This window comes from Mastomys coucha, unplaced genomic scaffold, assembly GCF_008632895.1.
Source record: "Mastomys coucha isolate ucsf_1 unplaced genomic scaffold, UCSF_Mcou_1 pScaffold22, whole genome shotgun sequence".
NCBI lineage: Eukaryota > Metazoa > Chordata > Mammalia > Rodentia > Muridae > Mastomys > Mastomys coucha.
In genome coordinates, this window is record NW_022196905.1 from 231,742,210 (window position 1) to 231,766,818 (window position 24,609).

General features: G+C 43.5%; 2 long non-coding RNA genes across 4 annotated transcripts; one reads left to right on the forward strand and one right to left on the reverse strand.

The window, feature by feature from the left end:
• Positions 1-479: 479 nt before the first annotated feature.
• LOC116069879 lies at positions 480-17,959 on the reverse strand. Its single transcript, XR_004110188.1, has 2 exons — positions 17,872-17,959; positions 480-17,608 (listed from the first exon to the last, which is right to left on the reverse strand). It is a non-coding gene; the product is annotated as an uncharacterized LOC116069879 (long non-coding RNA).
• LOC116069880 lies at positions 17,357-23,638 on the forward strand. Of its 3 annotated transcripts, none has more exons than XR_004110190.1 (2): positions 17,357-17,834; positions 23,502-23,638. It is a non-coding gene; the product is annotated as an uncharacterized LOC116069880 (long non-coding RNA). The 3 variants fall into 3 exon arrangements; XR_004110189.1 differs by having other exon boundaries at positions 17,357-17,599; XR_004110191.1 differs by lacking the exon at positions 17,357-17,834 and adding an exon at positions 18,012-18,126.
• The last annotated feature ends 971 nt before the right edge of the window (positions 23,639-24,609 follow it).

Below are 24,609 nucleotides of genomic sequence, written 5' to 3' on the forward strand. Positions count from 1 at the left end.
ATCACCTATGCTATAGGTGGCCCCTCTCCTTAATGACCAAATAAGTTTGGAGGATGCTGAACACAGCAGTGTTAAACAAAGTTCTTCAGTATAGGCCACCCACCGTGTTTTTACTCTGCTAGTTTTGATGTAGATATGCAATGGATGATACAGTATGTGGGTGGTTACATTTCATTGCCAGGTGTGGGTGAATCACAGTGCTAGAGTGTCTGAAAAGCTCTGGCCTTGATCCTGGGCACTAAGAGGGCAAAGATTGTTTTGTCCGAAGAAGCATTTCTGCTTTATCATGAGAGTCAAGTGTTCTAGGATACACATTTGGGTCAATTATGCTGCATTCTGCCATTTGTATGATGCATGTATTTACTATGAACTAGAATCTGTTCAACCTAGAATCTGTTCAACCTGTACAATAAGAAAAGTTCACCAATGTGTTGAGGATTTATTTCTTTGTCAACGTGGAAAGCATTGGAAACATTGGATTCAATTATCAGGTTTTATTTTCATTTTTTGCTGTGTCTGGTCACAAATTTTAGCTAATTGAGAGTTGTTGTATTCCAGCTCTTTTGAATCTTTAAATTATTCAGTTGGACTAGGGATGGCCATAAACAGAAGACTAAATAGAGAAAATGGGGTGGATTTACACAATGGGATATTACTCAAATGTTCAAAAAAATGACTTAATGAAATATGCAGTCCCAGTAGTACTAGAAAGTGGTCCATCTCTGGCCAGCTGACAGGGTACATTCAAGGTAGGAACAATTTCCTCATGTCTTATACAAGCTAACATTCAAGATAGGAACAATTTCCTCATGTCTTATTCAAGCTAACATTCAAGATAGGAACAATTTCCTCATGTCTTAAACAAGCTAACAACAATTTTGTTTCTACAAGCGTGGTGCAGTAAATTTAACCTCTCAGCATAATGTTCACCATCATATTCTACCTTCCCCAAGAACTATGGCTTGATTGACTCTGCAGTGGGTACCTGTCCATATTGGGATTCAATAACTTAGTGTAACACCTCCTAAGCGTGAATTTATATATTTATGGTGTTAAAGATGCAGGGGCCAAAAGTAATCAGTAGGAACCAAAGGGCTAGAGGCCCTGCAACAGCTGACGACAGAAGGATCAGCCAAGAGGAACTTGAAAATGAAACTGGGAGCCCTTCATTTCCTCCATGCAGAGTCTTTGCCCATTCTATGAAACATTTCCCAAGCATAGCCAAATTATCTCCAACAATCCCTGAATGGTTTGTATGGAAGCAAGGTCATACAGTAACTCCCCTAATCTGCATAAAGCATATCAAGTGCCTTGCTATGTTGCAAGACTACCTCAGCTAAAGAGTCTAATGTCCCTTCAGTTTTTACAGTAGACTTTTCCAATAGAAACAAATCCTAAGCTCTGTAGTTAGTATCCGCTATTGTGTTGGGTTCATGGAGAGTGGCTCCAGCTGTTCCTAATTATAAACTTACTATGAGTACAGACATCTGAAGTGATAGAGGAGCTTTCCAGTTTGATCCCAGGACAGTACAGAAGGCAACATGATTAGGCATTATAGTGTCATTAGGTTAAAACCCTTGTCAGTCTTATCTTTAGTGGATTCCCCTCAGGTTCTGGTGATGGCCCAGCTCTCTAGAGCTGAGCTGTTGGCTTCCTCTGGACCTGGGCCATCTTCTCCATCTGTGATGGGCTTGATTTTCAAGAGATGGATCCAGGTGCAGATATCATCTGCCTTGACAGCAGTTGGGGGAAGGGAGGGAGGTGTTCGGAATGACCCGATGAGGTCTCTTCCAGCGAGGTCCTAATGCCCAAGTTCGATGTCTATTGATCCACACTGTATCTTCTGGATGGAAGGGGTGTGGATGAGGCTGCTCTGGAAAGTAGCCTTAAGTGAGGAGGCCACAGTCTCCTGAGTCGTCTTCAAGGCCTTTAACAATAGGTTAAAGCTATTGATGATTAGTAATTTCTGCAGTTAGTTCCAATGCTATCTGAGGGATGGGAGGAGGCCTCCCAAAAAGGATTTCCAATGGACTCAGTCCTTTTACATAAGGTGTACAAATCAAGCCCTAAGGAGGGCAAAGGGAAGAAGCCCCACCCATCTTTCGCCAGTCTCCGAGGTAAATTCAGTTAAAGTCTCCTTATGATCCCATATATTCTCTCTACCCATCCTAAATATTGGGGTTGATAAGCACAATATAATTTCCAATTGTTTCCCAGAACAGCAGAAATACTTTAAGTAAAATTAGATATAAAGGCTGGCCTGTCATCTGACACTATGAGTTAGGGTCTAAAAGTCACTGAAGGAAGGCTCCAGACTCAAATAGGCAAAAGCAAAGAGTGCATATTCAGCTGAGTTTCCTGCACGCCGGGGTCTCCCTGTTCGGGAATAGAGACTCCTAGTGGTCTTGCAGGCCCAGCTTTTACTGTCAGGGGAATTCCAGGGAGGGGTATGTGCCTGTTTACCTTGATTTGTTAGCTCTATCTCTGTGGGTCTGATTGATTCTATAATTGGTTAGGCCCTGGAGACTTCCCAGGGATTTGCTTACTAATTCTAGTTACCTATTCTTACTTTAGGCCAAATGACAAAGTGTCCTGGATCCAGGTTTCTGGATCCAGGTTCTCATTTCTAGGAAATAGAAATTTAAATATAGTCTTCCAAACTACCAGTTTGAAGCCTGTCATGGAGTCTGCCTGGCTCTGGCTAACTCAGTCCTCTCATATGAAAAATGGTAGTCCAAAGCTATGCATTATCTATCTAAAAAGTTTTAGCTATAATGTGAGCAGTCTGTTTTGATGGGAAAGATCTTTACCCATCCAGAAAAAGTATCCACAAACAAACAAACAAACAAAAAACCAAGTAAATAACTGTATCCATATAGTCCCGGACTGCCTTCTGTAAAATCTACATTCTACTATTCATCCGATCCTAAGCCTTGTTTCCTAATCACTGGGGTGTCTGGCCCCTTAACAGTGGAAGCATTTGTCTGTTTACAGGCTTGACATGTGCAAACAGTTTCCTGTATCATCAGATCCATTCCTGTGAAAAGGAAGCTTTTCCTCCGAGGTTCAGGTGACCTGGTTTTCCCAGGTGAGTCCCTTCATGGAGCTGATGCTCCAGGTGTCTCTCCGGTGCTTGTGAAAACAGTCTTGGCAGGGTGGGTTCTGTGACAGCAGGCATTTTACTTCTTTTAAGGCAGCCTCTCTGGCTAACTTGCCCTCCTGTTTCTTGTCGCTCCTAACGAATCTCCTTTATGGTGAACAGGACAATGGATGATAGATAGCAATCCTTCTTGGTGCCCAAACTGCAGCTCAGGGGTCCAGGGTCTTAGTCTTATTTCTGGTTATCTTTCTCTCTGCTGTTGAGAAGATACTCTCCAGGTAAATGGTCCCGTGCAGTGTAAAGGCATATCTATGTCAGTATATTTATAGTTTCCTTTTCCCAGTCTGAGAGCTTCAGGGAGTGTACCAAGCTCTGCTGTGTGGGCTGAAGTCCCTAGGGGAAGGACTTCCACCCAAAGAGAATGGTTCATAGTCACTTCAGCTGCCCTGGCATAACTTGTGCTTTCCTGGACAAAACTGCTACCACATGAAAACATGACCATGTCTGGTCATGTCCATGGCATCCCAGTCCTGTCCTGCCTCTGTCTGTCCCTGAAATGTGAAGCAGTGATGTTGGATGGTGGGGTCATTGCTTGTGGCAGTAACGTGGCTGGATTCAGGTTAGCTGTGTGATGACATTTGATTGATGACATTGGCTTGTCTAGGAGCAAGGCCTGGTAAGGGGTTGTAGGAGAATTAGTCATCCCTCCACTTGTTCAGTGTGCTCCCTAAGAGAGCTTCCACCTCTTATGCAGCCATGATCAGCAGATCTTGCCTTGGAGTCACCTTGTCTGCTTTCTGTATTCGGAGGACTTGGAATCAATAGGTCTCAGACATGCTGGGCTTGGTGCTTCCATCAGATTATTTCAACTTCTTAGAGAGACAAGCAACAGGTTGCTTCCAGGGTCTTCATTTGGGGGGTAGGACCCCCAGGCCATGGCTTTCCTCTCATCCACAAACAAGTGGAATGGTTTGTCAATGTTTGACAGTGCTAATTCTGGAGCCAAATCCTGAGCCTGCTTTAACACTGGAAAAACCTGCTTTTCTTTTGGACATGGGCCAAAGTCTTGCTCAGTGCCCCAGGTAGTCAGCATAGTGGCTTGATCAGCTCTGCAAACCTGTGTATCCAAAGCTCACAATATCCTGTAGCCCAAGGAACTCCCAGAGTTGTATTTCTGTCTCAGGCTTGGGACCTGAGTAATTGCCTGGATTCTGTGGAGGATAGTAACCCCTTATTTTCTTGCAGTTCATACCTCAGGTATGTTGTCTCACAGGTGCAGAGCTGAGCCTTCTTTGCAGAGACCTGTTATCCCTGTTGTTGCAGTGTTCCTGTGGTATGAGGACAACTATTCTCAGATTCTGCTACCAGGAGGTCATTCACTTATTGCAGGAGTGTAACATTTGACGTTTGCAAGTTTCTGTGGAGGGCTTCAACCAACAAAGTTGAACAATTTTTAAAACCCTGAAGCAATCTAGTCTCTTTCAATGGGCCGTTAGTCCTTTATCCCACATCAATCCATTCAAAGGCAACTGTCAACTGGCTTGACTTAGCCAGAAGTATATTAGAAAAGGCATCCTTGCAATCTGCAACAGTATAGACCTGCCTTCTGGTGTGGAAAAGGAATGAACTCAGAAGTGTATGGTGTTTAGAACTATTAGACGAATGCCTTATGCTCTCTTGTTCATCTCTTAAAGGGCTCTCTTATGAGCAGCAGTGGAATATTACAATGGGAGTGGGAAGTACCAGTGTGCCAGCTTCAGCAATGTGGACTTTGTGTGCCTATTCTGCTCACCATGTCATAAAATATTGCTTTACCTTGATAGGGGTAGAGTAGCCTTGCAGGTCCACTTGACAGGGTTGGTGGGCTGTGAGTCCTGGTGGGTTTGTTTTAGCCCAGACAGAAGGAAATTTTTGTTATAAGTCTTTTAGTAAGTCTGACTTTTTCTCCACAGCAGGGTTGTTTAGTAGAATATATTCTTCACCTAGTGGGGTGGTTATCAGAATTTCATGTTAATCTAATACTCTTTATAACATCATTCTTTTCAAGATGTATTTCTACTCTTAGTTTGTGGCACAGATCACATTCCAGTAGAGGGTTTGGACATGCAAGCATGACCATCAAAGAGTGGACAACTGTCATCTTTCCCAAGTCAACACTTTTGTTTTGCCTTGGGTTTTGTTTTCATTTGTTGTTGTTGTTGTTGTTGTTTTCTTTTAAGGGCGTTTTGTTTTGTGCTCCAGGAGCAGATCTGAGAACTGGCATCTCCTCATTTTATTGACCATTTTTCCCTTATTTGGCATGCCTGTAACTTTAGATATGAGTAGATGCTTCACATAGCCACCAGAAAGTTTAGGGAAGTCCACCTCTCCCCACTTTCACAGTAACCCTGGGCTCTGGGGATGCTGTCAAAGCCTGCAGCACATCAGTTTGGGCTTAGCTTAAGCACATGTGAACCTGTGCTCTACATTTGGGCATTCATTTTGGCAATGGCCCATTTCACAGCAGAGTGCATGTCAGTTACATCTTGGGCACTTCCAATGTCCTATCTATTTGCAGTGTGCATTCTAGTTTTTCCTGAAAATATGTTCCTTTTTATGCCTGCTTCCCTCAGTTTTTGGCCTTCCATTGCAGATCCTGAAAGCTGAGCTCCTTCTCCTCGCTTTGCTGCCAACATATTCCTAGCTAGTTTCCTCTAGTCTGTGTCATCTGGGGTATTAACTTTGTCAATACTTTTTCTTAAAATCCTCCTATTTTCTGAATTTTCTTCCTAATATCTATCTGGTGCAGCCTAAGAAACAAAATCCACATTAATATCCTCTGTTTTTTTCTGTGGCCTCCAGGTCAATCTGGATGTAAGTCCCATAGGCCTCTAGGGGGTACTACAGAAAAATCAGATGGGGACTCTTCTGAACCCAGAGTTATCTTGTTTACGTTAAAGAAATTTGTAGGCTGTCTGGCTATTACCCTGAAGCTCCCTAACAGAGTCTGGCGAAAGTGGGGTTGAGAGACTCCCTACCTTCACCAGAAGCCAGGTCCCAACCCTGTTGTTCGGCAGGGAAAAAAATCTTAGATAACCGCAGGCCACAGGTTGGTCTTCCCAGGACTTGTTTCTGGGGTTCCCATTGAACTCTGTTCCTTTTCTCTGTTGAGGCTTGGGGGATGAAGTACCTGCTGACAGGCTGCCCAAGTGGGCTTGTGTTTGTAAAACGTTATTTCTCATTAAAACTAAATTAATAAATAAACTAATTAATTAATAAACAAACAAACCTTTGGGGCTCTCCTGAGACAGGGAGAATTTGGTTTTTCTAATATATAGATCACTAGTAGAGAAAGAAACATATATCATAAACAGCTAGCAAGTTTCCCCCATCCCATCCTACTGGGATTTATCCACATGAGAAAACCTCTCTCAAGGAGAAAACCCCTGTATCAAGAGATGCTGGGAAAGCATGTTCGGGAGCATCACATGAAACACATCCTGCTGCGATCAGCCCCATGGTTGGTAGAGCATACCCCTGAAAGGGAGTCTGTGAGAATGAGTGGGAATGAGGTTTCTGAGAGAAAATCGGAGGGAGACTGGGGACCAGAGCAAATACAAGAAAATGACCAGGAGACTAGGGCCAATGGAGAAACCTGCTCCAGTGTGGCCAGGCCTCAGCATTGTTCCCAGAGGGAAAATTTTCCATCTAATCAGGGACCTGCATGCATAGGATGACTGATCCAAGGGCTGGGTGAAGTGAGTCGGGCCAGGGAGCATCGCCAGTGGCCAGTCCCACTTTCTGACCTACAGAGCATGCACACAAGGCAGCAGCACTTCCTCTGCATCTGGCTGGGCTGACAAGACTTGGGGGCAGATTTTGTCCTGACCCTTGGTTTCATTTGTTTCTTCTAAAATGAAAATGGTGGCATTAGGGGGAGAATTTGGCTGCTACTTCCTTATCGAGGGAGAGGGCTCCTCTACCCAGAATGCCCAGGCCAGAGGGAAGGAAAGTCTATCCAGATGCCCTGCTTTACTAAAACCTGCATTATATGCTGCACCCTGGAAATAAAAGAAAGGTTAAGGAAGACTTCAGCTGGCCAGCCCCCCTGGAATGAAGACCAATCAGGGCAGAGAAAAGCAAGTAGTTTCCTGACATAGAACTGTTCACCAGCCTCCTGAGCTTTTCTCTGGAAGTCCTTAAAATGAGACTTCATCAGGTTCACAGGCTGTCATGAATGGAAGACTTTTGACCCATAATTTTGGATTTAAAAATAAATGTAAGTGACACAACAAACAAAATGGAAAAACAGCAGACGGTGAACTGGGACTTGGTGCCCTCCCTTTCCTTCAGAATTAGGTATGGAAGACCCAGTGTCCACTGCATCCTAGAGATCCTCTGGCCTCAGGAAGTAACATTGCACCCAGCTTGCTACAAGTCTCTCTCATTACTGAGGGCTACAGGAGACAAAATCCTTACCTATAGCTCCAGAGGCTTTCAGATGCATCTTTTCACAAGTTTTGGAGTTGAAAAATCTCTCAATGGATCCCCTAAACACTGAGCCTCTCAGGTTCCTTTGCCCCAAGGCAGGCAACTCACCAGTCCCTTCCCAAAGGACTGGGCCTCTCCATTCTAAGTTTCAGCCCCCAGATTGGAAGCCCTCAAGAGGGCTTTTAAACCTCTGTAGAGGTCCCCAACAGGAAAAGAAGTACCTAAACTCTGTAGAGATTTTAAGGGCTAGGCATTGGGTACATCCCTGTAACTCTCACAGGACTAATAAGGCTCTCCAATTTATAGGCCCTCAGACCAAGAGTCCATGGGGAACTAAGGCTGTTCAGAAAAAAAAAAGGCAGCTTCTGTACCAAGGTACCCATATCTCACCGGTGATTATAAATGTTGAAGGTCTGGGGTAAGTTCCAGTCTGACTCAGTGTTGGTTTTACTAAACTAGAGACTTTTTATAAAAAAGAGACTGGCTAGGCCAAATCAGAGAGAATATTCTAAATAAAACCCCTGATAGCTCAAAGATTATAAAGACAAAATCCACAAAGTTATAATTTTGAGGAGCTACGTTAACTCGTTGCTGTCTGAGTGTGGGCAAGGGTTGACCTCCTAACAGATGAGTAGCAGGTGCCTCAGTCATCCAGCAAGCAAGTGTTTCATAAAAAAGCAGAGCTTAGTAGTTAGCCTGCTTCTGCGTAATGTTGGGAGCCATCCCCTTCTACGAATACCTAAGACAATGAAACATTTTGCAACAATCATATTTTAAGATCACAAGACCAAAAGAAAAATTGAAAAGAAAAAAATGTATAACTGGAGATAATTTTCTTTTCAGCAATGTGGAAGGGATGTGAGTATAAATTCCACCCAGGATGACTATGTATTTTTTACTCTTTACAGTTGAGAAAAACAAGATGTTGTACATCTGCTTTTTTTCTAGAAGACTTTACACTTTCCTGGAGACCTTTCCTGGAGAGCTACATGTCTTTCCCCTTGAGTTCTGATAAGACTGTGGATTTGCTTCAGCCTTTAGAACAGGAAGAAACAGACAATAACTCCACATATGGAAACAAGATTTGGAGATATAGATTTCAATGACAGTGGACATGCCCTCATAGAATGTTGCCATGATGCATCAAATTGCATCAAAACCAGCTAAGAAACCTGAAAGCCTCATAGCCAGGACATCAGCTGAGGCAAGCAGCAGTCTGGCATCCCTTGCAACTGGGCACAATACAATGTCAATGTGTGAAGTCTTCAGAATACTAGCCCAAAGGATTAGTGTGTTTTCCACATTTTTGGTGTCTACAGAAGTTCCTTGTGCTCTGGAGCCCCATTTATTCCCCAACAGAAAGAGTAATACCTGAACTCCATGGAGATTTTTACAATGGGATTAGTCGACTACCACCATGAAGACAAGGTTCAATTGATGAATTCACTATGGTACAAATCCTCATTGATTCCTCATCTCCATCTGACTTCAGGTTCTCACTGAACCTAATGCCAGAGCAAACTCCACTGATAAAGAGAGAATTTGAGCTCTTCATCCAGTGTTTTATGACCTTGACCTTGAATCACCACATGCAGTGTGGATAAGAAATCTCCTAGCAGACTAAAAGATCCTTTGGCCATCATAGGATAATAACACAAGAACACCAACCAAGAATCCAGCTGACCTTCACTTTGGATATGAAACCAGAAGGCTGTACCAGAAAAGTCAGCCAGGCATGTGACCCAAGGCAACCCAAGTAGTCACTCTACATGGCAACTGTACCAGCAGCACGGACCCCTGAGCCAAAATATTCAGGGAAAGTGAAATGCCAAGATGAGGGAGGAGCCTATGTGAAGTCTGAAAAGCCAGCCGAGCTTTGGAATTGGAAGGTGGTGAAACAGGAACAAGGTGAAATAGATCTTGGTTGCAAAGGGCCTGGCAGGAGACATATGGAAACCTGATCGAGAAGCTAAAGCAACAAGAGCGTGATGAGCCCCTCAGGAAGATGCTGCGATGAGGTGACATTTGTGCATGGTGTGAAGGGTCGCAGGTGCCTCTAACACAACATGGAGGGGGGTCTTCAGTTACTAAGGCTGATCAAACTGGTTATCATGTGGACCCTGACCACCACAGATCTCAAATAAATAAATAAATAAATAAATAAATAAATAAATAAATAAATAAATTCCCAGTGGATACTGACAGAAATATCAAAGGCTGTGTGACAGTTTCATGGGTCAAAAACAACACCATTCAAGACAAAACAATATGCCACGGCTGTCACAAGAATACAACACAAGGCAGTCAAAAGTGAAACCAGGAATTCAGAAGAGAACAATTCTTAAACTGAGAAGATAGTGAAGACAAACAGTGAAAATGACAAAAGGGACACCGCTCGCTCCCAGGCCATCTTTGTAGGCAAGCACAGGCACGATCTACATAGACAGTGTCAGCAATGGCCTCCTCAACAATATCTCAATACCACTCCTTGAAACCAAGGAAAGGGCTCTTGAAGACCAAGAGATTTGCAGAGGACAAAATGTCACAGCACACATGGAAAGAAAGTCAGAAGCTCAGGAGGGCCTGGGCCACAAGACGAGAGCTTCTCTTCTGCCTTCAAACTCAAATTACTTAAGGAGACATGCAGAAGCTAAAGGATACTCACTGGCGTAAGCATGAGTTCAATAACCGTCACATGAATCTTCTCATAGAAAGGAATAATAATAAGGATGCCCAACAATTCACATGTTTAAAGCCCTTTTTTACATAAAATTAAAGTATTGGGATTCCAAGTAAGGCCAAACTGGCAGGAGACAAAATGGAAACCTGAGAGAGATACTAAAGCCACAAGACCATGGTGAGCCAGTTTTACCCAGGCAGTAAAACACTTTGCAAAGGAATTTACTTTGGTACCTATTCATCTGGATATGCACTGGAACCTGATGATAACAGACCTATAAAAAAGAAAATCTGCCTGATTGATGGTACAACAAATACAAGATATCCTTGAGATGAGCCTGAAGCTTCTGGTGGGACACCTGTGAGACAGAAGGTGAAGGTGACAGGTTATTCAAGGGCAGACTAGAAGCAGATAAGATGAGTTTGCTCTGATGAACCAGCGCTTCCTAAAGGTGGCCAGCTACTTAAGAGTGATTTGTGAATCAGACAGGGAGTGGGGGGATCTCTGCACTGCTTTGTGCTCAGGGACATTTTCCTTTTGTCTATGACAGTGTACTTGGTATAACCTTTATGGTTTTCTTTCGAGGTCAGGTTCAAGTGTGTCTTCCTGTCTTGCTATTAAAACACACCACTGTTGGAAGTCAGTGTGTTGTTTGTCGAAGGGATGACAGAGTGCTAGTTTCCTCTTCAGGATTTAAAGCCCTGTCCTTTGAATGCCTGATGTTTCCAGTAGGGTCTGTCTGGGTAGTGCATGCTTAGTCATGAAACAGTGGCACTATTTTAGAAGCTTCTCACAACATTGGGAAATAGAAGCCAGGTAGGTAGAGAATGTCTACTCCGGGTAGTGTCTATTGGGAGTACACTATCCATGCCTAGTTCCTGTGCAGATCTCCTAGTCCATTAAAGTCAACAGTTGTAATTGACGTCCCAGGTCAGAATAGATCTTAGAACCCTAGGAGCCCAGGTAAGCCTTGCATCCCTGAACTGGTGAGCTAATTAGATTTGCTTCCTTGTTCACCATTCACTCAAGATTTTGTAGTTCTTTTTCTGTTTAACACAGGTTAATCTCATAGGTTGAGAGAGAACCTTGACTGAGGAACTATCTCCATCAGATTAGCCTGTGGGAAAATATGTTCAAGCATTTCCTTGATAACTCATGTGGAAAGCATAGTGCACTGAGCAATACTAACCCTTGGCAGCTTGTTCCTGGATTATATAAGAGGGCCAGATGAAAAACTATAGCCAGTCAAGGACTATAGTCAATCAATCAAAACAAGAATTAGTTTAATGAACCCTTTAATTGGTTATTCAATATCAGTGTTTCTGGGTTAGCTCTAAAAACATATACATACAAGCAGCACAAAATGAACCCAGCCAGATTTATTTACATATTTTTTCTCACATTAATATATATGTTTGCTGCATGTGTGCATGTGTGCATGTATGTATGAGTGCATGTATGTATGCAGCAATAATAAAATGAAAGGGGTCCTGAATTTGTGAGTGAAGAGAAAGGTGGGAGAGAAACTGGGATATAGGATGTAAGTATATTTTAATTGAAAATAAAATTGTTTTTTTAAAAATAGAGAGTACCAACTGGAGCAAGCAATGTTGAGCAAGACTTCACGTACCAGTCCTGCCATTGCTTCAGCTCCCACCTTCAGACTCCTGCCTTAGTTTCTGTGGTTGATGAACTGTCACCTGTAACCAAATAAAAGCTCTCCTCCCATTGCTTGTGGTCAGTGTTTTTATCACTGCAACAGAGAAAAAAATTAATGCAACTTGCTTCTGTATACATCCTGTCATTGACATGCAAGAGGATGCACTACAGCGTGTACAAAGATGGGTTGTTACAAGGCCAGTAGAAGGCACAGGTATCTGGTCCGGACTGTCTGTCTGTCTGTCTGTCTGTCTGTCTGTCTGTCTGTTTTGATCGTCTATGTATATATTTTACATATCAATCAAAGTCAACAATAGGAAAGCTAAGCCATGTTCCTTTAGGGACAAGCACTGCTTGCGTAGCTGTTTCCCTTCTCCTATAACACTAAGTAGCATGACAATATGAACCATCGCAATTAAGTCATTTCAAAAAAAGTCTTCACTGGTTAGACCTAGTGCTGCAGACGCATAATCCCATCTCTCTGGTCTGGAGGTAAGAGTGTCAAATCTATGGGGGCATTCCGAGTTGCACAGGAAGGCCTTATCTTAAAATTAAGGTACTGATGATCCTCCCACATATAAATACATGTTCCCCCCTCTCTCCTGCTTATTCCACAGGAGCCTACAATTACCAAGGAAATTAAGTACAGGATCCATATTTCTCCTGCAGAAAATCATCCAGGATAGCTTAGTATTACTCTGTTTTTGTATCTTTGTCTTACTGAATCAAGCATTTAAATATTTTAGTTAAGTTTCCAAGGAAACAAGTACAGAGGCTGAATCTCAGTTGATAATGTATGTAAATATAATTCTCATTTGAAATTTAACTCATCTGTCTTTATAGAGGACTTGGATAGTGTTGATAGTATACTAAATATCGTGGTTAACAAACTGAAATTTTAAGCCTTTTTCTGGATCAAATAATGTATCTCAGAATTAACTCCTTCTGTACCATTATTCATAGCTGCTTTAATGAAAACTCAATGTTAGTTCTCACCCATTTTCTGTAGCAGAAATTTGTTACTGCCGGAGAAGATCATTTTAAAGCTGTCAAAGAAAAACATAAATTTAAATATAAGAATATACCAATATAAACAACAGTGAGGACATTTTAATCATGTTCCTGGTTCTCTTATTAGGGAGGCTCGAAGGAGAGAGGGAGTGAGGCAAAGGGAGGAGAGGAAGTGGAACACACAGGGAAAGAAAAAGGGAGGAAGGGAGAGGGAGGGGAAGACAAGAAGAGGTTAAACTTGTTACACACACAGGACATGTTAAATCAGAATTCAGAATTCTTCCGTTTAAGAACATCTATAACTAAGGCCATCTCTTCATTGGAGTTGCTGCATTCATTCCTGCCCCACCATCTCATCCAGGACAGAGGGTACTCACTCTTATCCACAAGTACTAAGAGCCTTATGTACTATAAGAGTGTTACCTTTGCTTCCAGGACCAGAGTTAATTAGCTGGTAAGGCACTCACATATTTTGTGTACTTCACCAGTTTGTTGTTAGCGTTGTTCTTATAATACTCTGAAGAATGTATTATTATCATGAATTTAATGACAAGGAAAATGAGGCAAAATCAGAGTAGGTACATTAACCAAAGTTAAATAGCTGCAGTGACTGGCCCATGCTAGCAATCTAATTCCTAAGTCTGTGGTCTGAGCTGCTGCCCTCCACTAAACATGTATAAACCTGGTTGCATTTCCTTCCTGTAGGGTGTCCTACCATATTTGAACACAGGCACCCCTCTTGGGTTTTCACTGCTGTGAAGAGACACCATGACCAAAGCAACTCTTGTGAAGGACAGCATTTAATTGGGGCTAGCTAACAGTGTCAGAGGTTTAGTCCATTACCATCATGGAGGAAAGCATGGCAGTGTCCAGTCAGACATGGTTGGTGCTGGAGAAGGAGCTGAGAGTTCTACATCTTGACCTGAAGTCAGCCAGGAGGAAGCTCTTTTCCACATTCTGCATCGCTTGAGCACAGGACCTCAAAGCCCACTCCCACAGTGATGAACTCCCTTCCATAAGGCCACACCTACTCCCACAAGGCCACACCTCCTAATAGTGCCACTTCCCATGGGCCAAACATATTCAAACCACCACAGTTCTGATCATAGGAGAATGTCAGAGACATCCACAAGATGAATGCCTACACGATAGAAACTAGTGTGTGTCAGCACATAACACTCTATTCATTACTTCATGATCTGACCCACAGGAACATTAGAGGAAATCAGATGCCCAACCAAAACTAAACTAAAATGCTGGCAATAATATAGAGAGGTAAATCATTATTTATGGAGTAGGTATCTGAAGAACACAGATAAATGTATATAATTAAAGTTCTCCAGGAGGGGGAATGTACTCTCTAAGTTTATCAAATACAGAATTTTGGTCACACATTTGGAAGTACCTATTAACTCCTCCAAAGCAATTGCAGCAGGTGGTCAGGCAAGCATGCACTGACAATGTAAAGGCATCCACAAACTTGCCCTTGTAGTAGCACTGCACTATGAAAACTGTCTGATGAAGGGGCGTGGAAATGTAGGAGAAATCTTCTCCATGTCTACAAACATACCACTTTCTGTACCACATCACCAGTCAGGGGCCACCCACTGATTGTAATGCGGTAGAGAGACATGAAGGGACTGTCAAATCTAAGCCTTAAGGAGAGGCCTACAAGAGAAACCATGTGAGCTGCATGGCTGAGATACAGAAGGCCAAGCCACTGGCCACTGTGACCACATGTCTCACAAAGGTGTTAGAACTAACAGATCACTAGAGCCTTTTATATGGGACCTGCCTTGAGCTGGTGCCTGAGAGAAGGTGATGACAAAGAAGGCAACTCATCCTTTCTTCCTGTCTCTCTATGATTTCTTGTTGTACAGAATCCTCTGTTTCCCTATACTGATGTCTTCCTCACTGGAGGAAATGTGCTTGAGCCCTCTCAATGGTGAGCTTAATAAATGTTTCTTCTTAATAAAATACCCAGCATGGGGCATTTCACTCGAGCAACAAAATCTACTATAATCATGATAATGTTATATATACTTTCTGTTTCTTTGAGTCAGTTTTTAAAAGCTGTACTGTTGCAGAAATGTTTCCATTTTCTGTACCTTCAGTAGACTTTTGTCTGTACCTTCAGTAGTAGAATCTATGTTTCTAAAAAGATAAGGCACTTTGCACTGAGTGTGAAAATTTTTTTACATGCTTATTTTGGGGGCTGGGGTTATAGTTTAGTTCATATCATGTTTACCTGGCCAGCATCAAACCATGGCTGTAACAGAATTTATTTACCCAGAGGGAAAAAAAACCCACAACATGGGAACTATAAACAAAGTCTATGCATTTAAGAAAGACTGGATAAGCAAAGCCATCTATATTAACAGGCAGGAATAAAGATTGGGGAAGTGGAAGGTCACCACAAGCTACTTATATGAAGAAAGGAATAGAGGGGTGAACAAATATTGTCCTCTAGTGTAGACAAATTCTGTTGGGAAGTCCCTTAGACCAGATGAAAAGTCTGGGTGGGTACCTGAGAGGACAACCTTTCAGTCTCTTTCTAGAAATCCAGTCTTGCCTATCTGATGGGATTTAGTCCTGCTGGGAAGGGGTCTTCTCTCAGTCACAAGGCCTCTCTCCATACTTAGAAAAGACACGGTTATCAGAACCCAAAGTGGCCCTACTATGGGGCTTGTGGTATCATTTTCTGAGTCCCAGCAAAATAGCAATGGGCTGACAAAGTGGTCACGTATGAGATTCATACCACAAAGTTAACGTCCTTTTCTTTTCCTCCCTGGGTTTGAGGGTACGAGATACGTGACACAAGATGGCTTCAAACTAACAGTACCCTGACTCAGGCTCCCAACTGTGGAAATTACAGCCGTGTGCCTCATGTGGCTAGCCTTCTCTGTAATAAGAACCACCAGAAAACAGTATCAGAGAGATCACATGAACATGAGTGAGAAAGATGGATCAGGACAGCAGCGTAATAGTACTCATTTAAAGGACTCTATATGTTTCATATGTCGATGTGTTATGTATCAAAGGCATGAAAAACTCTCAAAACCATAGTGAGCCTTTAACTTACTTTAATTCCTTTACTCTAATTACCATGTTCTGTAACCTCCATGAATGTTTCAGAAAAATGGAAGAGAGGGAGGGAGAAGGGAGACACCCCATCCCACCTTCCCCATCCCACTAGCCAAACTCAATGGAAACAAAGAAGCAAACTAATGTGTGTCCCCTAGGAGGGCGTGTCAGCAAACACATTGATGGTTAGAAAAAAAAAACAAAAAACAAAAAAACAAAACTCCAGTGCAAAGCAAAACACTTGAATTAGAGGGAAAAAAAATTTTTTAAAGAAGCACGGAAAGTAAAAGGCTTAATCTACCTTAATTAGGCTGCCTTCGCTAGCAGACTATGTAAAAGGACTGCAAATATTTCATGTATGTAAAAGGACTGCAAATACTTCATGTATTCAAACCTCCATTTCATATACAAGTGCTCACCAGCCAATCATACAGCATTCTCCTCCGGATGGTGTGAAGGACAGCACTGAATTCCAGCTATGAAGGAGAAGTCAGATTCCAGGAGTCGCTATAGGTTTAGCTTATGCCAGGGCTTTCAGAAAGTTTCTTTTTATAAACAGGGACTGGCTCTACTAATTTTATGGTGAAAAGCTTTCACATTTGAAGCAGCCTTCACATAATGAGGCACCTGACCACTCACTGTTCAGACTTTCAAAATAACTCCACAGCAAAATAGACTGTGACAGTATTTTCCCATAAACAGGATGATGTCAATGATGGACAACTTTAATGATGTCAACTGAGCAGGAACTGAACTCTGGGGCTCTGCCCTCCTTCTCCTGTAAATCGCCAACTGAAGGCAGTTAAGTGCCAGCCAGTTGTCCCACTGGTAGAGATAGGAGATCCAGCCTTGGAAAGCATCCTGAGGTCCTGGTCCAGTGGGTCTGATCAGGTTAGGGGTGGCTTATAAAATGCCCTGGGGAAAAGGCTGAGCTCCGACAGAGCACAATGACAAGCAGGCCCACAGAGAAGCGTGGCAGCCACTCCTATCCTTACCTTTGTTTTGACTTTCCTACCTGGTTATGATCTCTGTCGATTTGTTTGTTCTTTGTTTATTTGTTTGTTTGTTTTGTTTTTAATCAGCTCAGGGTGGATATTCTTCAGTTGTTCCGGACTTAATTTCGAAGGGCAAGTTCTCTCAGGCGGTCACCAACGAATTTCCTTGGAGAGACAGAGAGTTGTTCTTCCTCTTGCCCAAAAGCTAAAGACAATACTCCTGGTAGAGGCAGGAAGGATAGGAGGAGGAAGAGGAACAGTTACAGAGGGCCAGGTACTAGCACCATGATCCAGGCTGATCCCCCATGGATGTAGTGAGCGGAGCTTCAGCCCAGGAGGACAGCAGTGCAAAGTTGGCCAGCAAATGGTGGGGATGTCTCCAGGCTGCCCACTCTACGGCAGCGGGACAAATAAAAGGATCCCACCAGCAATTTGCACCACCGTTGAGAACCCTGAGAGGACCACGCCCCATCACCCGCCTCCACCTTCCATCTTGCCTGCTGGGATGCTACTACCGGGTCAACGGTAGACCAACAGTTACCACGCGAGTCTGCTTGACAGAACACGAAGGGCAGTGGCAGCGGCACTCAGATGTTCCAGGTTCAGCCCCTGTGAAATTAATGTCTATAAATCAGGGGCATCCTCTATTGCTAGGCACTGGGGTTCTTTCTTAGCCACACAATGGCCGTTGCTTGCCCCATGGTGGCCACGATGACATCTGCACCTGGAACCACGCTCAACCCCCCTCCTTGGCTACTCAGTGCTGGGGTCGCGAGTGCTGAACTCTCTGGCAGGGGAGATAATGGCTGCTACTGGCCCAGAGAACTTAGGCAAGGTGGGGTCTTGTGGGCAGAGGAGACTTCAGAGCTTACCCTCGTCTCTGCCCTCTCCCTGGTCACTACTCTTGACTCCTCCTATAAAATGTATGCCATTTGTGGCCAATTCAAACACCACTCCACCCCACCCCACCCCCACCATGCAGCACGTGCCCTGGGCATAGGGCCCCTTGCTGCTCTGGGGCTCTGTAAGGAGCCTACGCAGGGAGAGCCATCTGAACCTGAGGGCGGGCCTTTTGTACCACCTTCCATGTGGGCTAAGGTTCTTTTCTAGTGGTTGCCAGAACTAAGGTAATAGACTCCAAGATGTTGGGTCTCAGGAGGAAGACTGGACATTGGGTTGTGAAGGGGTTCCGGTTAGGCTTTGTCTCAGTTGCTGTTCTATTGCTATGAAGAGACAGTGGGACTAAAGCTACTTGTTAAAGAAAACCTTTAACTGAGGCAATAACCATCCTAATGGGGAGCATACAAAAAGCAGCTATGGGGCTGGAGCAGCAGCTGAGAGCTTACAGGTGGACACAACATGAGACACACATACAGAGAGAAAGAGGAGAGGAGAGAGAGAGAGAGAGAGAGAGAGAGAGAGAGAGAGAACCATTCCAGCGGGAGAGCCTATAGGTCTGTCTTAGTCAGGGTTTCTATTCCTGCACAAACATGTGTGCACCTTTGTGAACATTGGATAGATATACATCTGTACCTGGGGAGGAGATATGTTGACATGAGGTATTATATAGGTATCCAAATCAGCTGTCTAAAATGGTCAGGATTTTAAGCCTCAATTCTTGTGAATGGAAGCTGCTCTGTCAGGGATTCAGAGGTGTGCTCAGCATCAGATGTTTCCCTTCTTCACAGTTCACAACTAAAGCAGACCTGCCTCCTCCCATCTCATTTCTGTAACTCAGGAGGACAGGTGTCTTCCGCTCTTAGAATCCTGCCATGGCTTCCCATGTGTCTGCAGCATAGCATAGTCAGAATAGTTTACATCCTAAGAGCCCATAGAATGGAAAATATGAAATCCCATCCCTTGGCTTAAGAAGATGGTATTCGCTCTCAAAGGAAACCAACACGAGTTAAGCCAGGCCATACATGTCAGCTGCAATTCAACGGTCAGGATGAAAGGTAGAACCTTAAGAACACAGAGCGAAGTGTGACAGACAGCTTCATGGCACACGCGCTCTCTCGCATTGAGGAAGCAAAGGCAGCCTTGGCTCTCTGTCCTTACTGCTGTCTGCTTTCCCCCTTTCCTAAGAGACACATGCTGTGATGTGAGTCTTCAGTTGTATATAGTTGTACATATGCCAAGTGAGGAAAATGTTAGGTTGATAAACAGAGCATAAACTCTTCCTCCTGGAACCCATCAAAGAAGCCCAAAAGTATAACTGGGGTGCTTGAGTATCCTCACTCCTGTAGCCTGCTGTCTTCCTGACAGCATGTTTCCTTCTGGTCTATATTATCACTTAGCTTTCCAGTAAGTTATCTTTGTGACTTTGCAATCTCTATGTGCCTTTATTTCATTCTTGAAGAAGAGGCCTAGAACCTGAACACACTTGGCCCGGAGCCCTGACCACTAGCATTAATATTGATCGGGGCTACACTGGGTTGCATATTATATCACATATGCCACAGGTATTCACAGCTGTTTAGTGTCAGTATAACACAGGATGCTTTCAGTGGCCCCACTCCTCATTTTATCATACATCCAGAGACATCTCATTTTCATCATAGAAGAACATACATGATATAAAACATACACGATTACTAGGAATTGGAGGTGGATTTGCACTGTCCCTGATGTAAATTAGTAAAAAGGTGTCAATGTACTTGGATATCCCCTGTAATCTTCAAAGGTGAGAGTGGTGAGGTAGAGGGATTGCCTGGGTCAGTGGCCAGCCTAGGCTACTGTATTTGTCAGGGTTCTCTAATGAAACTTAACTGATAAAGATGATAGATAGATAGATAGATAGATAGATAGATAGATAGATAGATAGATAGATAGATAGATAGATAGATGATGGATGGATGGATGGATGGATGGATGGGTGGGTGGGTGGGTGGGTGGATGGACGGACAGACAGATAATAGATATGATAGATAGACTAGATTATAGATATGCTTATAAGGTACTTTTTGGAGTGGTTCACAGACTGTGATCTGACTATTACAATAATGGCTATCTCCAGATAGTGGAAAATTCCTGAGGAACCATTCCTAAGGATCACCAGGCCAGTACATGCACAAAGACATTTGCATACACACTCATGAGTACACATGCACTCATACACACATGTAAAAAAGTGATCATTAGTATTATCCATATTGACATTTCACAGTGCACATTTGTGTCATGTATACTGACATACAACAGTGCATGTGTACAGGTCTGAGCCCTCCCCAAACATCACCTCCTGAATGTATACCACAGCCCCAGGAGTTCGTTGCCACCTTCATGCCCATCTTAAATACAGACAGAAAGGTACAGAGGGTGACAAGCCTTTTCTACAGACACATGACTATTAAGCAGCAATGTCTACTTAATTAATGTATTAATTAGAGCAAAACTCTAATACTCTGTTTAGTATCAGAGTCCAAATCTAACATGTAACAAGTATGTGGGTGGCTGTGTATTTCTGAGTGTGGAATGGAATGCACAACCATTTATTAGTGTTTTGAGGAATTAGTTCCTGACTCCTTTTTTATTTAATAAATTGCATTAGGGACTGCTGTGATGGCTCAGTGGGTAAAGGTGCTTGACACTCACCATGGAGCCTGGAGATATTCCATCCCCTAGACCCATGAGGGGAAGAAAAGAACCATCTTCCCCATATTGTCCCCTGATCGCCACACCGCCACAGGAATGCTGTGATATATGAGAGGAATTATATTTGATTGTGTTTGAATATTTTCTAGGGCAAAGTTGAAGGGAAATGTCCTGTCCCTTCAGTGCTCTCAATAAAGGGGATTGGCACACAGTGGAAGGAAGAGAGAAAAAAGAGTGGGGACGCAGTGGTTAGTTGTGAATTTAGATCTTACTCTTAATATCAATCTTCTCTGAGGAGTCCTAACATTTCCCCTTCACAAACCTCAAGTTTGCCCCTTTGAAATGAATCTGATTGACCTGGCTCTAGCTCAGGGACAGTTATAGGACTGCCCCTCTCCCATCTGCTCTCAAAGACTCCACTGGTGAGCCAGTCCTCAGATGTGGACCATTCTGGATAGGCAGAGGTCATGTGCAGAGCACATGATATCCTTGGATCTTAGAGCTTTTGCTTAAGGACACATTAATAATCTGCAACCTTTTGTCTAGTCAGTCTTTGGAAGACCTCCAAATAGCTCTCTGATTGCAATTTTAAAAATCATAGTCAGGTCTAAAAGATCTGAAATTCTTAGATGAAGTGTGTGTGTGTGTGTGTGTGTGTGTGTGTGTGTGTGAGAGAGAGAGAGAGAGAGAGAGAGAGAGAGAGAGACAGACAGACAGACAGACAGACAGACAGACAGACAGAGACAGAGACAGAGAGACAGAGAGAGATAGAGACAGAGAGAGACAGACAGAGAGAGACAGAGAGAGACAGGGAGAGAATTAGTGCATTGCTCAGAAGCAACACAAGAACCCTCACTACTATTCAGAAAGCTGAGCTGATCTCTGATTTAACACTTCCCTGCCAAGTTCTAGGCCTGGTTAGGACACTTAGCCTGGGACTGAAAGACTTGGCCAGTTAAGCTCAGAATGTGAACATATACTAAAGACACAAGGGGCAGCTGTCAACCTCTTCCTCCTGTGGCTTAGGTGGCCCCTACCTACAAGGCATTTTCCCTAGGATAAGACGGTGACCCGAAATCATATGCATGAAACCCTTGGCAAGTCTAACCTTTGGGTATCATTAACACTGGTAAGACTTAGGATGCATAGATCTCAAGCCATTTACCACAAGGACTCAGTCACTTGTATACACACACACACACACACACACACACATACACACACACACACACACACACATGGAAATTGGATTTGGACAAGTAAAATTTCTTTGTGTGTCTCTCACAAATGTGCTGCAGTAAAGGAGCACTTTGGGAGGACAGTGAGCATTTGAGAAACACACACAACAGGACAAAGGAGTGCTCACCCAACATCAGCCTTCAGCCTTCATTTCACATCTCCAAAGGTTTCTTGTAATTCCCCATAGCTCATCGTATCTCGCTATGTCTTCTTGCTTCTCCTACAACTCTAATAACAATAGCTTCCATGCAAACATCTCTTTGAACACATAGGGTAGTGGGTTTCCCTTTTTAGGAGAGTCCTGTCCACCACTGCTCCGTGTAAAACATTTAAGAACTTGAAATCCTGCTCTTTCTTCCTGCTCACCTGTCCCATTTTACAACTTTGACCCGTGGACCTAAATGGAAGGAGGGAAAATGTCTTGCCCCACACTGAGAACATGTTGTTTTGTGAGGCCAAGGAGTATTGAAGTTGCATGCGGAAGTCAAGACCTCTCTAAGAGCTGGAAACAGGAAGATATGAGCTCTCTCACAGATAGCCATCCCTGTTCACAATCTGCCTTTACCCAGTGTCTCTCACTGTGAACTGCTGATCTGTGAAATTTAAGATAATAAATTTTTGTTGTTTGAAGCCATTGCCCATTTAGCAGTTTAAAAATCGCTGCTTTGGAGGTCTGGGTTAAGATTAAACCTGTGTTTATTTCACTGTTCCTGCAATGTAGGACACCCTTGTACTCTTTATCTCTTCTCAGAATGACGGGAGGGAGATTTGGTCATGCTGCTGTGTACTTTGGGCTGGCCAGCTTCCTTTGTTGTCTACTAATGGCAATATCATCTTGTTCTCCATCCTACTGGGTGCCACTATGTTACTGCCAGTTTTGCTGGTTCACACAATGCTGTTGTGGCTACTTTTCATTTTGCTGCCTTCTGTGCATGGGCACAGTTTCTAATAGGAGGGTAAGTTGATAGCTGGCTGGGATGAGGAGCCTCAGTGCAGCCAGGTGCCCCTTGAAGAGAGCCAGCCACATTGCAGATTGTAGGGAGCATGGCTCGTCTCCTTCAATGCATGTAGCCTTCTCAGCTTTGAGTAGGCCTTTCCCAGCCTTGAACAGGCTGAGCTGTTTTCCCAGCCTTGAGCAGGCTAAGCAGACCTTGAACATTCGCCATGACAGGTCCTATCAACCTGGACAGAGGCATCTGTCTTGGCTGCAGCTGCAGGTTCCCATGGGAACTTTGATGTTTTGACTGCCTGTGCTGACCTTGCTACAACATGCTCCGTCTGGAGAAAGGGATGGGTTCTGTGGTTTTATCCTTTATATACCCAAAGCTTATTATTAAACTTTGAGCCTTGATCAGAACTCTTGTCTTGGCTTCATCCTTCTCTCACCCTAACCTTATCTCTAGCCCCCCATTTCAGATAAGCCCAGCTTGCCCATGGCTGTTAGGCAGCTACAATTACACGTATTGAATTGTTGCCCAGTGTGGGTCTGTTTCTTCATGCTCCACAGCAGCGCCTGAAGACACCTACTCTCCTACCATACAAACTAAACTTTATGTTTCACCAATCCAAAGAGTCTGAAATGGCGCCTTCTTCCTATTTTAACATGTGCTTCCCTAAAGGTCCGCAAGAGTGCACTCTTCTTGATCGCAGTTTGTCCTTTTCCTTTCAGTGCCTGGAAGATGTGAAACATTGTGAGAGAGACAGCCCTCACTTGCTCAGCATAATGCCTCATGGGAAAACTTCACCAGAGCCTTATGGTCTTCATCTGTTAAATATGACAATTAAAATGAAGCGACTTCAAATCTACATAAGAGCCTCATCAATGTGTAGTAGTGAGTGTGCAGTGCAAGCTGTTCACTTAATTACAAATTGTCGCTTTAATAGTTAAACTGCTGAAGGGTTGAGACACTTGACCACGACAGTGACAAATGCCCCCTGCTTTGTGTGGTTGTCCATGTGGTAATCAAATGTCGATGACACAGATGCACTTTTTAATAAGTGATAAACACTATTCTCTAAGAGGAAAGGAATGCTTACAAGAATATTGCGACAATCTTATATACAATATTAAATCCTTGTAAACAAGGGGACTTAAAAGGAAATCCACCCTTTGCCAATGGTGGAGCCTCATTCACTCCCGGGTTCCTAAGGCTGAAGCATGAGTGAGGACTTCTCAGTGCTAAGCCCACCGGTCCAGGCAGCGTATTTGTTCTCCTCCTATAAGTAGTTTCTGCTTTGAGAAGCTTCTTTGGGTCACAAAGGAAGACAGGAGAGGCTGACAGGCATGGCTCTTCTCGGTGGTACCAATGCTCCCTCTTGTGGACCCAGCCTGAATTTGCATGGCGAGAGCCCCTGGTAGCTCCGGGGTGCATAAAATACTATAAAGGGTTGCTTTCTTCAACTTAACTTAAAGAGTTTACTGCAGTTCATTCGTGGGTTTGTGTGTTTGGTGTGCGACGCCTGCAGAATTGCCACAGCACACGTGTGGAAGTCCGAGGGAGACTAAGTTCTGTCCTCTTCTCCTGTGGGACCCTGGGACTGACTGCACTGAGGAGGTTGAGCTTGCCCGTGAGCAGCAAACCAGCCTGAGCCATTTCAATGCTCCTACATTTTGATTTGCAATTATTAAATTATGTTTAATACATGAAATTTCAACACTGATAAACCATATGTTGTGTGGATTTTATATAGACATAGTGATGTATCTAAGTTTTGGAAAGTGATAGAAGCAGCTACAAGCACATTTAAACACATGGGGTTTGCAAGTTTCTTCTGTC